The sequence below is a fragment of the Ambystoma mexicanum genome, chromosome 10 (genome assembly GCF_040938575.1).
Source record: "Ambystoma mexicanum isolate Mex_15411 chromosome 10, UKY_AmexF1_1, whole genome shotgun sequence".
NCBI lineage: Eukaryota > Metazoa > Chordata > Amphibia > Caudata > Ambystomatidae > Ambystoma > Ambystoma mexicanum.
The window spans coordinates 266,879,369-266,895,041 of record NC_090932.1 but is presented as its reverse complement, the minus strand read 5'-3'; positions in this window follow the sequence as shown (position 1 = coordinate 266,895,041).

Below are 15,673 nucleotides of genomic sequence, written 5' to 3'. Positions count from 1 at the left end.
ACGTGCAAATTTCTGGGGGTTTTAGGTTTTAACGTCCCTGTAGCAATGTTTTTCCATTCAATTTCATAGGTTTTTGCTAGTACAACGTAACCATAACGTCCTTTTAACAACGTTTTTTGTTAGTGATATATATATATATATATACATATATATATATATATGTTTTGACACCAGTCTAAAATGGCCGACTTCAAAGACCTTTGTAACTTCAATACACAGTATCACATGACCTTCAAATGAACAGGAAGTCAAAATTTCCACAACTTCAAATGAAAACAAACACTGTATGACAGCCTGAGGAAGCCCGAGTCACGGGTGGAATGCGTGGTGAACTTTTTTGCTACCTTTTGATAGTACCTTGCCATGATCTCAAATAACAGACCTACCATTCTGGGACTGGTGATTTTAATGCTTGAATAAACATACACACGGGACATGAGCAGGGGGTGGGCGAGACACACAGGGCATGAGCGGGGCGTGGGTTATTTGAGACACACACACGGGGCATGAGCGGGGGTGGGTAGGAGAGACACACACACGGGGCATGAGCAGTGGGTGGGTGGGAAAGACACACACACACGGGGAATGAGCGGTGGGTGGGTGGGAGAGACACACACACACGGGGCATGAGCAGTGGGTGGGTGGGAGAGACACACACACGGGGCATGAGCGGGGGGTGGGTGGGTGGTCGAGACATACACACGGGGCATGAGCGGGGGGCGGGTGGGTGGGAGAGACACACACACGGGGCATGAGCGGGGGGTGGGCGGGTGGTAGAGACACACACACACAGGGCATGAGCGGTGGGTGGATGGGAAAGACTCACGGGGCATGAGCGGTGAGTGTGTGGGAGAGACACACACACGGGGCATGAGCGGGGGGTGGGTGGGTGGGAGAGACACACACACGGGCGGGCCATGAGCGAGGGGTGGGCGGGTGGGAGAGACACACACACACACGGGGCATGAGCGCGCGGTGGGCGGGTGGGAGAGACAGACACAAACACACACACGGGGCATGAGCGTGGGGTGGGTTGCGGGTGGGGAGAGACACACGGGGCATGAGCGGGGGGTGGGCGAGACACACGGGACATGAGCGAGGGGTGGGCGGCGGGTGGGGAGAGACACACGGGACATGAGTGGGGGTGGGCGGCGGGTGGGGAGAGACACACGGGACATGAGCGGGGGGTGGGCGGCGGGTGGGATAGACACACAGACATGAGCAGGGGGTGGGCGGGAGGGGAGAGACACACAGACATATGAGCGGGGGGGTGGGAGAGACACACGGGGCATGAGCGGGGGGTGGGCGGGAGGGAGAAAGACACACAGCATTCATGTGCAGGCGGCAGATCCCGCTCCTCGGCCCTCCGCTGGCCACCGTGTGCCGATGGCGTGAGCGGGGGGCTGGAGGAAAAGGGAAGACACGGAGCATGAGTGGGGGTGACAAGTAGGACACACGGGGCATGAGCGGGGGGGTGGGAGGAACAGGAGACAGACACGGGCATGAGCGGGGGTGGGGGACTTACTGTGCAGGCGGGATACAAAGCCTCTCATGCGAGGGACAAAGATGGCGGGCGTCTCTGAAGCCAGGCGCACTGCACGCTTTCACTGCATCCAATGAGAGAGCACGTCAGATGTCCGCAGACATCACGCAAGCTGTTTGCCCAATCACCGTCCTGTCCGCGGAGCGAACAGGAAAGTGTGTCCGCGAAGCGAACACAGATATCACTAATTTTTTTCACTTACATTTTTGTCATTTTCTTAAAAACTACTGGACGGATTTACACCAAATAAAGCAAAGCACGCTTTCGGGACTAAGCCACCACTCCTGCCGCAAATTTGGTGTAAATCCATCCAGCGGTTTGGGCTGTAGGCGTGAGCAAAGTTTTTTCCCATTATGTCTATGGGAAAAAAAAAGTTTTGGGACCCCCCTATAACTTTGCCCCCCCTGGACGAATCCTCACCAAAACTTTGCAAATTCAGAGTGACCCAAATACTTTTTTTGCAAAGTTTGGTGAGGATTCGTCCAGGGAGAGCGAAGTTATAAGCCGCCCAAAAAGTGCTCTTCCTATGGAAACACCAACTTAACCATAACTACATGGCCACTACCCTGGACATGTAATATATATATTCAATGAAAAAACTTTGTTAAAGGGACGTTATGGTTACAAGTAAAACCGAAAAACCTCAGAAATTCACCAGTTATGGTAAGCTAAGCAACCATAACTCGCGCCACCACCGTGCAATGCTAAGACTAACACCCAGGACATCACAAATGTCATTGATGACATCACGGATGACATCACATATCTGGCCCACTTGTTTTTATTCACTGACATATCTAGGCCAGGTGGTTTTGTTCACTGACAGTCAGAATATTACAATTCAAAAGGTGCTGTTTATCTAGACGTTACCCTTGTCATATGTTCTTAAAGTACTTTCCTTAGGGTTTGGTCTCAGCTCATGGTGCACATACATGGGGCAATAGGCAGTCCTCAAACACACAATACATTTGTATACATGAAGATAAACTTTAATGCTATTAACATTTTCTGATGATGCTGTTTCTTTCTTCCTTACTTTAGTTTCCCTGTATGTGCCTCTGATGTGTATGCATTGTGGGTCGTCATATGTATTGTTTGTACTAGTACAAGTGTGTAGTAAGTCTTGAATTGTTAGATAGTTATTAAATGTTTAACATTATGCAATCATACCTGACATCTTGTTACCTACATTATAAACACAACCCCTTATAGGGGCTTTTCATAAAAATTAATTTCTCATGTGATGTCATCAGTGATGTCATCATTTACATTTGTGATGTCATTGTTGATGTCTTGGGTGTTAGTCTTAAAAGTGCACATTGGTAGTGCGAGTTATGGTTGCTATGTGGCGAATTTCTGAGGATTTTTGGTTTTACTTGTAACCCAGGTAGCCCAGCAGTAGGAGCCCAATCAGCTGTTAATACACCTACCCGACATCGACGACAAAATTTACCCGCTTCCACCCTGCATTCCCTATATTTTATTTGGAATATAGAATCAGCACGACAAAGGCATCATATTTAGTTTTCACCTTCAACACAGCATTTCATGCCAATTTACCTATTGCAGACCACGTGGTTTGCACTTGTTAAGATTATCGCCACCCCCTGAGCCCATTCTCTCTCGAGTACAGAGAGGCATCTTTGGACCCGTATTGGTTGCCTATTTAACCAACCCAGCGCTACCGTCAGGCGCAAGCCGGCATCCTCAAAGGCATACACAAACGCATCTGACTGAGCTGATGCCCATTCCCCAGGTAGCCCAGCAGTAGGAGCCCGATCGTCCGTGAGCTGCTGGAGCAGCTCACAAGACTCACTCTCCCTCACAGCACCATCGAATCATGGCTTGGTGAGGATCAGCTGTTAATACAGCTACCCGACATCGACGACGAAATTCACCCGTTTCCACCCTGCATTCCCTATATTTTGTTTGGGATACAAGAATCAGCACGACAACAGCATCATATTTCGTTTTCAGCTTCAACACGGCATTTCATGCCAATTTGGCAAATGCAGACCACAAGGTTTGCACTTGTTAAGATGGCTGCCACCCCCTGAGCCCATTCTCTCTCAAGTACAGAGAGGCCTCTTTGGACCCGGATTGGTTGCCTATTTAACCAACCAAGCGTCACCGTCAGGCCCAAGCCGCCCTCCATAAAGGCATACACAAAGGCATCTGACTGAGCTGACCGAGCTGCAAGAGCGTCTAGCAACTCACCTACTTGATACGATTTGCCGGACTGCGCTCTTACAAGCAACTACCAGGAACTGAAATCCTGCACAGCGCATGCCAGTCTGCACTATGACCCTCCTTATAGACACAGCAAGGTGAAAATTCCCAAATACCCTTCATGGCCCACGAGCCAAACCTCCACCTGACCACTCCGATTGTAATGCATTAAATGAATTATTGTTGCCATTATCCCACCTACGCATATACCTCCCTCAACTCTGAGCATTCCACCCACTATAGCCGCTCCAACAGGTTCGAATGGTAATTTCCCCTCTAACGAGTGCATGCTTCCTTGTTGTTGCACACCTCAGGGATCACACGCCAGCCATACCTTGCGAGGTCACCAATTTGCACGCTGCTATAACGATTTGACTTGTGCCGACCTTTATTGGTATATACCCCCCACGTTGCAAGCACATTACAGTGCCCTGCCTATACACGCCAGCCCAGAAGGCCAAGAGTACGGATCTGCTATACACCAATGTTTTGTGCATATTCCAATCCGTTGCTAACTTAACTGCACCTGCGCTTCATGTACGCACCAACCAATTACTGTTACCTTACTCTGCCTCATTCTTTTCTGCTACAACCCTAGATAGAATAGACCAACTAGGCACTCATAACCTCTGTTTGACTATACCTTGACTGCTAGTTATTCTATCCTGAGCCGCATGCATAAATGTTACTAGCCTAGAAAGTCTAGAGCAATTAAACACGGTTGTCCCACGCTTCTCTAATACATTGCTTGTAACAAAGCACTTGTGCCTATCTCCTGTACCCTGCCAACTAAAGTGTAGTAGGAGCCACCTCCTAAGCCCTCACCTTTCCACTACCACTCATCTAGCATCTACTGGTCTAGTCCTCCCTGACCCCAGTCCAATATACCAACTTGGCTCCCCCTCATCATGTTCCCGTTCTGCATTCTTCCAAACCGCATACCCTGCTTGGGTAACCATTATCGGTCTCATAATAACGGTCTTAGTAAACCAGCATGCCCCCGGCACCACCCCATTCCATGTCCTACCCCGTTCCTACCCACTGCCCCACCATTTCCAAACATTACTAGTTATGCCCCCAAGACTATCCCAAATACTAACGTACATGCAAACAGCCCAACCCAATCTCTCACACTTTGCCTATTGCAGAGAGACATTACAGCCCTACTGGAAAACTCTATCACCCTTTGACGGGTGTAGCAAGACACTATCGCTTAAGGTCTCAAACCCTTTTCCGCCCCAACTTGGCCAAATATGAACACACACCTCCTAAACTAACTATGCCCAGAGTGTACTCCCCTCATCAAAACCACACACCCAGCCAGAAACCTAACATAATATCCAAACGAGCACCTGACACCCCCAATCAACTACCAACTACTTTCAAAGGCGCCCTTTTAAATGTCCGCTCCCTAGGGGCTCATGCCGTAGAAATTGACAACCTCATACTGGAATCTCAGCTTGACCTACTAGTAGACTCAGAGTCCTGGCTCCATCAAGCGTCAGGCCCACTACTAACACTCGCCGTTCCAACAGATGACACCATTTTTAGAACAGACAGGACCCACTCACAAGGAGGCGGTGTTGCCATAATAGCTAAGACTAAACTACAGCTCAGATCTTGTCCCATTGAAAGCATTGAAGGATATGAAACACTGCTCGTAAAATTCCCCATAAATGAAAAAACTACGATCCACTTAATAGTACTTTATAGAGCACCCAACCCCAATAATCACACAGAAACTGAAATTCCTCTGCTATTAGCTCCTCTTATAAAACCTAATAAGAAATGTATTATTTTGGGAGACCTCAATCTAGGTTTTAACGACAGCCAAGACTCCAGAGCAGAAGCACTTCACTCCTCCCTGAAGGATATGAGTTTCAGCCAACTAGTAAATGCACCCACACACATCAAAGGTAGGACCCTTGACTGGATCTTCTCAACACACGCATAACTATCAACGTCATCTCCCCTCTTACTTGGGCTGACCACCATCCATTGCATTTACAATTAATCCCGCCGAACCCATACTAAGGAAACCTAAAACAATCAATACTTATGAAACTAGAAACACTCGGAAACTCACGCCAGAAAACCTAACCTCTTCTCTCAAAAATCCTAGACTCCACTTCAATCACTAGCGAAAACCCCTACCTCTTAGCAGATACATACCATAACTGTCTCAGTGCAACTATTAATACTATAGCCCCGCTCACAACCAAGACTAAACGCTCAGACAAATGTTCCTGTTTCTGGTTCAATGATGACCTAATTGCCCTCAGAAGAACCAAATGCACGCTTGAACATGCTCACAGAAAGCACCCCACTGCAGAGGTCGAAAAAACCTACCAAGAGATAAACAAAACCTATAAAACAGCCATTATTACTCACAAATCTAGTGCGTATAATACTAGGATCAAGAATGCCGCCTCTGATACTAAAGAACTATTTGATATTCTAAAAGAATTGGAAAACCCGACTCCAGCCATAAATCCAACCATCCCTAGTAAAGAGTGGTGTACAACTATTCAAGACGCACTAGCAGCCAAAATAGACTACTCCAAAAAAAATTGCAACCAAAAAACAATCACTTTGTGACAAACCTGCCATTTTTAATCCTACCCAGCCACCTCAGGATATCACCTGCTCTCCATTCCATTTCACACCCGTTTCCCATAATGTAGTATTCAACACCATCCCCAAACTCAAAGCTTCCAATTGCAAAGGTGACTCCGTCCCAGCATCAGTAGTCAAATCTTATGCCCACACTCTCACGCCAACTTTGTGAACGCATCCTTTAATACTAACCTAGTACCAACAAGTATTAAAGAAGTCTGGGTCACACCCCTCTTGAAAAAATCTACTTTAGACCCTACTGTGCCCACCGACTACAGGCCAATAACAACCGTCCCATTTCTCCTCAAAATACTGGATAAACTAGCATATTGACAAGTTCAAGCCCACCTCAAACAAAACCATCTCCTTGGCACGAGGCAATCTGGCTTCCACCCTAACCATAGCACAGAAACAGCGATCCTGGACTTAGAAATAAAGATGGATGCCATCAGAGACTCAGGGAAACTCTGCATCCTCCTTCTACTCGATCTCTCTGCAGCGTTCAACCTACTAGACCACAAAAAACTGTGCTCCACACTAGCCAAAGATTTCAATTTCTCCACTGAAGCTACTACCTGGATCAAATCCTTTCTTGCTGACCTAACTTCCAGGGTCTCCATAGGTAAAGAAGCTGCCACCCCTCACAGTGTCCATAGGGGTCCCCCAAGGCTCCTGTCTCTCACCAAAACTATACAACACGTATACTGAACTCCTTTTCTCAGCCTCAGATGATATGGGTGTCATCTACACTAACTTTGCAGATGACACCCAGATACTCATCCCACTATCGGGAGATTACACTCAAGATACCTACACCATCAACAAAATATATGCCATAATCCAAAACTGGATGGCACTAAATAGTCTCTGTCTCAATGATGAGAAGACCGAGGTTCTCATCGTGGGCTCCCAGTCTAAAATAGCAGCCTTCCATGCTGACTAGTCATCCATCAATATTGATGGCACCATGATACCGGTGCTCAAACAAGTAAAAACACTAAGTGTCCACCTAGACGCCAATCTCACCATGACTAAGCACTTTAAAGCCCTCTCTTCTTCCCCATCCTATACCGCCAAACTTATTGCCCTCAGTCCCCAATTCTTGACTCCCACCAACTGCATCACGCTGGCAAGAGCATTAATTCTTTCCAGACTTGACTACTGCAATGTACTCTTTCTGGGCACCTCAAAAGCCAACCTAAATAAACTCCAGCTCATTCAAAATAAAGCCCTTCGGGCGGCCCTTGGAATAAGAAAGTCCGACCACATTTCTAATATCAGAAGAGACCACCACTGGCTCCCCATCAAAGACAAAGTCACTTTCAAAACCCCGTGCTTCACGTTCAAATGCCTCTACTCAAGTGCCCCTATTCACCTCAACCACGCCATCACCAGAAAAGCATCCATGAGACCCCTTAGATCCAACAGCCATTTACTCCTAACAATCCCTCGCTACAAGATCACCAAGGCAGGAGGCAGCAGCTTCCAACACCTAGCCCCCACACATTGTAACACTCTTCCCCTCCTCATCAAAAATGAGGAAACATTCACAGGATTTAAGAAATCCCTGAAAAGGTGGCTATTTAACTAATTCTAACACTCCATACCATGCCTTAGGGAAAATGTCTGCATCTATCTTTCACTGACGCATTGTATATAGATTTATCATGTATGCTTTGTCTTTATATATATGTATTGTGCCCGATTGGCACTCCTTAATAACTGTTTTAACCAAGCTGTCTGTAATCTCGCCGTGATACCCAAGGGTCTCGGTGTGTGATAAATATAAATCCAATTAAATAAAATAAAATAAACCATAACGTCCCATTAACAACTTTTTTTCATTGAATTTCATAGGTTTTTATTAGTGCAACTTATCCATAACGTCCCTTAACAAAGTTTGGTCAGTGAATTTTAATTTTGCCCCCTCTTCACAGAATCCACCAAACTTTGCAAAACCTTTCAGAACCAGATCGAGAATAGACTGCCACAATTCCATGCAGGTTCATTGAGTAGTGCCAAAGAATTAAGCTATCCAAGAATTGCTTTTCACCATTCCTATAAGTGTCAGTGTACTTCACAAGACTGTTTGCGAACACCTGGACCGTTTGTGGACTTTTACGGCAAAAAACACACATTTTTTGGCTTCTTATGGCCATATCCCATCCCATCCTCAAAAATTCAGAGCAGGCTATATACCTTTTTTGCAAAGTCTGGTGAGGATTCGTCCAGGGGGAGCGAAGTTATAAGCCACCCAAAAAGTGTTCTTCCTCTATGAGTTGATCAACTGAACCATAACTTCACGGTTTTATATATATATATATATATATATATATATATATATATATATATATATATATATATATATATATATATATATATATATATATATATATATATATGATGAGTACTGCCTATGAAAGGTTACATTCTACAGATCTTGGGAATGCCAATGCTAAGTTTTAACTTATTAAAAATTAAACATTATATACAATCACACCAACATTGTCATCAACTTAACACCCCATCTTGTTTTGTATTGCTGTTAATGTGTAATGTTTTCATTTGTGAATAGTGTTTTGTGTGTGTATTGCTGTTGCACGTATGCTTGTTAGATGTGGAATGTGGATGTGGAATGTGGCATGAGGATGTTAGTCGGAGAGTATCTTGTTGCTAGTTATGTTACTAGTTTTCTATACTGGACTAGTCACCCAGGGTATCTGTAGGAAAATGAGCGGAGTGAGACCATTACCTTTTAAAGAATCGAACAGTAATTGAGTATTTGGGGAATAGCTTAGCTCTAACCAGAAATTAAAGTCACTGCCAACAGAGATGTTTTGACTTAACATTATTCTTAGTGAAATGAAATCTGTAAGAAAATCAGTGACATTGCCCCCAAAATTTAGTTTGTGGTCGGCGGATGCACCTGTACCAGGGACAACCATGTTTAGGCAAATTATCTTAATTGCATCATGGTATGTTGCAGGATTGGCTCCAAATCATACAGACAATTCCTATCTATTTGGTCGCAGATTAGTCTGTGTAGACTAAAGGACCTACATGCTCCCCAACCTTTCACAAGCATCATTCTACAAGCTCCTCAAAAGAAGCTTAAGGGTACTTGGTCTGGTCAGCTGAGAGGGGGGACTGGTACAGTGCTAAGATATGGGGCCTCATTACACGGACGGCGGTAAGGGAATGACGGTACTGGTAAGCGAATACCGGTACCGCTAAATTCCCAATCTAATTACGACCCGGACTTGTCGCTATTAGCGCCACCGGTAAGTACGGTGCCACTAATAGTGGCAAGTCCGTGGGCGTGCGACCCCTAGGTCGGAAATAGCGGCATGGCGCTAATAGCATCCCATCACAAGGTAGGCAGACATGGCAATAGCGGCATGGGAAAGACCCAAAAACCCCTTACCGGCATGGCGCAAATACCGGCATCGCGAACCACCCGTTAAGAGACCTGAGCAGTGTTTCCACCTGCCACAGGTGGACACATCCAGCACAGGTGGAGGAGATGGAGACTGTGGCAGCACAAAAGAGCACACCACACCCCTTCCCACACCCTTTCCCACACAAAAATGCTTCCAATACTGCCCGCATTACATGGGCTGGAGGACATGATTGCAGTGCAGCAGCACCAACAACAGGCAGCACAGAGGAGATGCAGAAGGAGGAGGAGGAGGAGGAGTAGGGCAAGACAGGCGCAGCAAGCACCACCAAGGCACCCAGAAATACCACAGAGCCAGCCACCAATCTCCAGGATCCAAGCCATTCCATTGAACCAGACACCTGAGCACATACAAACCCTGTGCCATCTGCACTGGGATACCATCACCATCATAGTGGATAAGATACATGACGATAGCGTGAGACTCATATAGACATCAGAACTGCAATCTCGCCTCTAGTGCAGGTGTTGACTGTGCTCCACTCCCTGGCCACAGGCTCGCAGCAGCATAATGTGTGGCTGATGAATGGCATCTCACAACCAGTATTCCCATGCACGCCGAACCAGGTACACAATGCCCTCCTGAAGCTTGGACATGAACACATATTCCTGCCATGGACTGCCCAGGACATTGCAAAAACCAAAATATGCATCTATTCACTTGCAAACATCCCAAATAACACCGAGTACAGAGAGGCATCTTTGGACCCGTATTGGTTGCCTATTTAACTAACCCAGCGCTACCGTCAGGCGCAAGCTGGCCTCCTCAAAGGCATACACAAACACATCTGACTGAGCTGATGCCCATTCCCCAGGTAGCCCAGCAGTAGGAGCCCGATCGTCCGTGAGCTGCTGGAGCAGCTCACAAGACTCACTCTCCCTCACAGCACCATCGAGACATGGCTTGGTGAGGATCAGCTGTTAATACAGCTACCCGACATCGACGACGAAATACACCCGCTTCCACCCTGCATTCCCTATATTTTGTTTGGGATATAAGAATCAGCACAACAACGGCATCTTATTTCATTTTCACCTTCAACACGGCATTTCATGCCAATTTGCCAATTGCAGACCACAAGGTTTGCACTTGTTAAGATGGCTGCCACCCCCTGAGCCCATTCTCTCTCAAGTACAGAGCGCCTCTTTGGACCCGGATTGGTTGCCTATTTAACCAACCAAGCGTCACCGTCAGGCCCAAGCCGCCCTCCATAAAGGCATACACAAAGGCATCTGACTGAGCTGACCGAGCTGCAAGAGCGTCTAGCAACTCACCTACTTGATACGATTTGCCGGACTGCGCTCTTACAAGCAACTACCAGGAACTGAAATCCTGCACAGCGCATGCCGGTCTGCACTATGACCCTCCTTATAGACACAGCAAGGTGAAAATTCCCAAATACCCTTCATGGCCCACGAGCCAAACCTCCACCTGACCACTCCGATTGTAATGCATTAAATGAATTATTGTTGCCATTATCCCACCTACGCATATACCTCCCTCAACTCTGAGCATTCCACCCAGTATAGCCGGTCCAACAGGTTCGAATGGTAATTTCCCCTCTAACGAGTGCATGCTTCCTTGTTGTTGCACACCTCACAGATCACACGCCAGCCATACCTTGCGAGGTCACCTAATGTGAATTTGCACGCTGCTATAACGATTTGACTTGTGCCGACCTTTATTGGTATATACCCCCCACGTTGCAAGCACATTACAGTGCCCTGCCTATACACGCCAGCCCAGAAGGCCAAGAGTACGGATCTGCTATACACCAATGTTTTGTGCATATTCCAATCCGTTGCTAACTTAACTGCACCTGCGCTTCATGTACGCACCAACCAATTTCTGTTACCTTACTGTGCCTCATGCTTTTCTGCTACAACCCTAGATAGAATAGACCAACTAGGCACTCATAACCTCTGTTTGACTATACCTTGACTGCTAGTTATTCTATCCTGAGCCGCATGCATAAATGTTACTAGCCTAGAAAGTCTAGAGCAATTAAACACGGTTGTCCCACGCTTCTCTAATACATTGCTTGTAACAAAGCACTTGTGCCTATCTCCTGTACCCTGCCAACTAAAGTGTAGTAGGAGCCACCTCCTAAACCCTCACCTTTCCACTACCACTCATCTAGCATCTACTGGTCTAGTCCTCCCTGACACCAGTCCAATATACCAACTTGGCTCCCCCTCATCATGTTCCCGTTCTGCATTCTTCCAAACCGCATACCCTGCTTGGGTAACCATTATCGGTCTCATAATAACGGTCTTAGTAAACCAGCATGCCCCCGGCACCACCCCATTCCATGTCCTACCCCGTTCCTACCCACTGCCCCACCATTTCCAAACATTACTAGTTACACCCCCAAGACTATCCCAAATACTAATGTACATGCAAACAGCCCCAACCCAATCTCTCACACTTTGCCTATTGCAGAGAGACATTACAGCCCTACTGGAAAACTCTCTCACCCTTTGACGGGTGTAGCAAGACACTATCGCTTAAGGTCTCAAACCCTTTTCCGCCCCAACTTGGCCAAATATGAACACACACCTCCTAAACTAACTATGCCCAGAGTGTACTCCCCTCATCAAAACCACACACCCAGCCAGAAACCTAACATAATATCCAAACCAGCACCTGACACCCCCAATCAACTACCAACTACTTTCAAAGGTGCCCCTATAAATGCCCGCTCCCTAGGGGCTCATGCCGTAGAAATTGACAACCTCATTATGGAATCTCAGCTGGACCTACTAGTAGACTCAGAGTTCTGGCTCCATCAAGTGTCAGGCCCACTACTAACACTCGCCATTCCAACAGATGAAACCATTTTTAGAACAGACAGGACCCACTCACAAGGAGGTGGTGTTGCCATAATAGCTAAGACTAAACTACAGCTCAGATCTTGTCCCATTGAAAGCATTGAAAGATATGAAACACTGCTCGTAAAATTCCCCATAAATGAAAAAACTACGATCCACTTAATAGTAATTTATAGAGCACCCAACCCCAATAATCACCCAGAAACTGAAATTCCTCTGCTATTAGCTCCTCTTATAAAACCTAATACAACATGTATTATTCTGGGAGACCTTAATCTAGGTTTTAACGACAGCCAAGACGCCAGAGCAGAAGCACTTCACTCCTCCCTGAAGGATATGAGTTTCAGCCAACTAGTAAATGCACCCACACACATCAAAGGTAGGACCCTTGACTGGATCTTCTCAACACACGCATAACTATCAACGTCATCTCCCCTCTTACTTGGGCTGACCACCATACATTGCATTTACAATTAATCCCGCTGAACCCATACTAAGGAAACCTAAAACAATCAATACTTATGAAACTAGAAACACTCGTAAACTCACGCCAGAAAACCTAACGCCTCTTCTCTCAAAAATCCTAGACTCCACTTCAATCACTAGCGAAAACCCCTACCTCTTAGCAGATACATACCATAACTGTCTCAGTGCAACTATTAATACTATAGCCCCGCTCACAACCAAGACTAAATGCTCAGACAAATGTTCCTGTTTCTGGTTCAATGATGACCTAATTGCCCTCAGAAGAACCAAATGCACGCTTGAACATGCTCACAGAAAGCACCCCACTGCAGAGGCAGAAAAAGCCAACCAAGAGATAAATAAAACCTAGAAAACAGCCATTATTACTCACAAATCTAGTGCGTATAATACTAGGATCAAGAATGCCACCTCTGATACTAAAGAACTATTTGATATTCTAAAAGAATTGGAAAACCCGACTCCAACCATAAATCCAACCATCCCTAGTAAAGAGTGGTGTACAACTATTCAAGACGCACTAGCAGCCAAAATAGAACTACTCCAAAAAAAGAATTGCAACCAAAAAACAATCACTAGCTGACAAACCTGCCATTTTTAATCCTACCCAGCCACCTCAGGATATCACCTTCTCTCCATTCCATTTCACACCCGTTTCCCATAATGTAGTATTCAACACCATCCCCAAACTCAAAGCTTCCAATTGGAAAGGTGACTCCGTCCCAGCATCAGTAGTCAAATCTTGTGCCCACACTCTCACGCCAACTTTGTGAACGCATCCTTTAATACTAACCTAGTACCAACAAGTATTAAAGAAGTCTGGGTCACTGTCATGATCTCTGCTTCCAAAAGGTCAGGGTTTTCCCAACTCCCTTGGAAGCAGATCCATAACCCAGGTTCCGAGTGCCAACCAGTCCCAATTGGGACCTTTTGGACCCAGTCCTGGCGCCAGTGGAACCCGGCTCATAAATATGCCCAGTCCCAGCGCTGGAAGCGCCGGGCTCATAATGCTTGGGTGGACTTACCTGCAGCAGACCATGCTGCTTACTTGCCTGCCAGTTGAGCCTCTGATCCTCTTCTGTTTGGAACTACTTTTCCTGTTGGGTGGGGCTGGAGCCACTCCCTAGATTCAGAACACTGGAACTCTTCTGGAAGGCAGGAACTCTTTTTTTACCAGGAACTCTTTTCTTACTTAGGCTTGGCTGTGGACGGAGACACCTAAGCACTACAGGAGGCTATTTAAACCACACCCGGTGGATGAATCTTGCTTTGCGTTATTCTGCACCCTCTGCAGCAGAACGCTCATCGTGTCTTCTGCATCCGGTCCTGGGCCTAAGGAAAAAGGCTTACCATCCTGAATCCAGTCTTCAGCAACACCTATAAAGACAAGAAAGAACAGGTTAGCATTCCGGCATCTGAAAGGCAAAGGCTTACCTACTCTTCGTGCGCTCCGGAGGTCTTCACACTGCATTCCGGAATCTGAAAGACAAAAGCTTACCAACTCTTCGCACGCTCCGGAGGCCGTCGGCACTGCATCTCGCATCTGAAAGACAAAACAAGGTGCGTTTAAAGACATTGGGGAACTTTAATACTCACGAGCCATTACTCCTTTCCACATCTAACCCAGTGGGTATCCCGGCACCCTGCAGCCGCTCCGAACTTGTACCTGCAAAATAAAAAGACAGTTAGAGCGCTTTGTGAAGCTGGCAACAAGCGCTTACTTACGTGATTCCAGGCGCTTCTATTCATCACACGGGCTCCATCTTCAACTCACTTCAGCCCGTCATCCGCCATCGCCGGAACCCTGCAAAACAAGAAACATCATTATTAAAGACTTTAAAGACATTTGAGTTACTCGAAACTTACCGTTCGTGCAGTAAACGACGGACAGCAGTCCTCTGAAGTCAAGAGGCCTGCGCTACCTATCCAGTGAAGAAACTGGCTACAGCACCCTGCCCCGAGGCAGATGGAGAGCTCGGCATTCACTTACCTAAGGTGAGAGCGTTAACCTGTGGGGGTCTACAGGAGAGGAGAAGAGGAAAGAGATAGGGACACCCCAATAACCCCAGTTAATTAACCCCGTATTTTCTATCTGCAGACATCTTACTCTGCACGTCAGGCATACAGGGCACAGAGGTCCAGCCCAAAGAGCCAATCGGGTGCTGCACATCACCTTTGAAGATACGGTAGTCGCCCAGTCAAGACCGGCGCCTCTGCGAGAATCAGGTGAGCATTACAGAACGCAAAGCCTACCGCAAAACTCTCGCCCAGGCGCTATGGAAACCTCGGATACTGACCACCTAGCCCGGTTACTTGGGGAACTAAGGGCAGAAGTGCATGCAGCTCGTCAGGAAACAAATGCTCTAAGAAGGGAACTAATTATTTCCAAGGAGAGAACAGATGATCTTGCTAGACAATTGCTACAGTCACAAGCCGGACAGACTCCGCTACCCGCATCAGGGGCAAATCTTCCTTCAACATCCTCTATGAATCCAGTGCAGATCAACCTACCT